Source organism: Miscanthus floridulus, chromosome 9 (assembly GCF_019320115.1).
Source record: "Miscanthus floridulus cultivar M001 chromosome 9, ASM1932011v1, whole genome shotgun sequence".
Taxonomy (NCBI): domain Eukaryota; kingdom Viridiplantae; phylum Streptophyta; class Magnoliopsida; order Poales; family Poaceae; genus Miscanthus; species Miscanthus floridulus.
In genome coordinates, this window is record NC_089588.1 from 129,850,387 (window position 1) to 129,852,520 (window position 2,134).

Sequence of the window (2,134 nt, forward strand, 5' to 3'; positions counted from 1 at the left end):
CCGGGTGGTGTGGGCCCCGCGTGGGCGCGAAACGCAGGGGCGGGTGGGCGAAGTCCGAGCAATGTGGGTCCCTGCGTGGACACACGAAACAGGGACGCGAAAACATACTGCAGCCGCGGGCATCACTACAGCAAAAAGCATTTACAACAACGCCTTCTTTTTTTTTAGGGGCGGTTCAATTTAAAACCGCCCCTACAAATGGCTCAATTTAAAACGTCCAGGCGCTAGTTGTGCTGTTTTAATTAAGAACAGGAAGATACAACAAAAGGTTCTAGTAAGCCTAGACTTAATTAGGCATTAACCGGATCAAATAAGCGGCTGACAGGGTGCACTAGTAGGCCTGTGTTTTTCTTTCCAATCAGTCCTGGAGCCTCCCCAACGTCGACATCCTTAGGCTCCACTCCGCTCGGTAGCTTCCAATCAAATTGGTACAGAAGGCTGGCCAGTGCAAGCTCCATGTTGGCCACTCCAAGGTTTGTTCCCGGGCACATTCGGCGGCCAGACCCGAACGGGAGAAACTCATAGTTTGTCCCTTTGTAGTCTAGGCTGGTGTTCTCGAACCGCTCTGGCTTGAATTCCTCAGCATCTTCCCAGTACTTGGCATCCCTACAAATGGCCCAAACGTTGATGAACACGCATGTGCCCTTAGGAATGTCGTAGCCCATGACCTGGCATGTCTCACGGCATTTGCGTGGGACAAGGAGCGGCACCGGGCAGTGCAGCCTGAGAGCTTCCTTCACCACAAACGTGAGGTAGCTAAGGTTTGCCCTGGCAAAATCGTCCTCGGTGATGGTGGTCTTCCCCTTGAAGGCCTCCCGGACCTCGGCCTGGGCTCTGGCCATCGTAGCCGGGTACCGGATTAGCTCTGTCATGCACCAGGTCAGCGTGGTTGATGAGGTGTCGCTGCCCGCGGCAAACAAGTCCTAGGACAGCAAATGGAACAGCGATCGATCATACATATATGCACCGGCGGCACTGGATGGAAGAGAAGCAAGGCGCAGTGATGGCAAATTGGAAACGCGACATACAAACATGAGTGCCATGATGATGTCGTCGGTGAGCTCGATGGGCAAGCTGGCCTCTTTCTGCAGCCTCAGCAGGACCGAGATCTAGTTCTCGTTTGAAGCCTTGTCACCCCGGTGCATGGCTTCCTTTGTCTCGCGGATGATCTGCCCAACGATGCGCGTCATCCGGTCGCGGCACGCCATCGCCCTGCGTGGGGCCGTGCTTAGATTCTGCAACAGCCTAGATGACGGGAAGATGTTAGCTGCGCTTAGTTCTGCGGCCATTCGGATCGAAGTGCCCAAGGCATCCAGGTACTCGTCCTGATACTTGCACCGACTGCCGATGGATTCCCTGACGATGGTGTCATTGACGAAGCTAGAGATCATCTTGGACAGGTCGACGGCGGTGCCAACAGCGGCGGACGTGGCAAGGCTCTGCATGAACCGCGCCACCTCCTCTTCGCGGATGCGCTGGAAGGACTGCACGCGGGCGGCACTCAGCAGCTCTAGCACGCAGAGCTTGCGGAGCTGGCGCCAGTGCTCGCCGTAGGCCCCGAACACCAGGTCCATGCCGTTGAAGGCGAATATGCCGATGCCCGATGGTGCTGTTCATGTGACGGTCAGCGAACGTGATGTCGTGCGTCTTGGTGATCGCCTGCGCAGCCTCCGGCGACGACACCACCACCGTGGGCACCTCGCCCAGCCAGAGCATCATGAGCGGCCCCTGCTTGTGCTCGAGCTCGCGCATTGCCCGGTACGGCAATGGGTTGCTGACGAGGTGGTGCATGCTGCCTATCAACGGCAGCGTCCATGGCCCTGGGGGCAGCTTAAGCTTTGGCTTGGTGACGAGCACACCCTTGATGAGTTTGGAGAGGATGACGAGCACCACCACCACTCCCATGGCGAGGACCACCTTCTCCATTGTGGCTATACCTACTTAACTGCGTGTGCTCGATCTTTCTGTTTATGTCCGTTGGACATGATTGTGGCGACCGTGGCTAAATTTATAGATATAGACTAGGAGCAGTGGCGGAAGGATGAAATGCAACTTCATTTTGAATGTTTATATGTTGTGCTGGCGGTAAGACGGTCCCGGACAAATCATCGTGGCTTGACGTTTGAATAAGTGT

General features: G+C 55.9%; 1 pseudogene; it reads right to left on the reverse strand.

Annotated features, from left to right (window-relative positions):
- Window positions 1-290: 290 nt before the first annotated feature.
- LOC136484269 (dolabradiene monooxygenase-like) lies at window positions 291-1,926 on the reverse strand (annotated as a pseudogene).
- Between the last annotated feature and the right edge of the window lie 208 nt (window positions 1,927-2,134).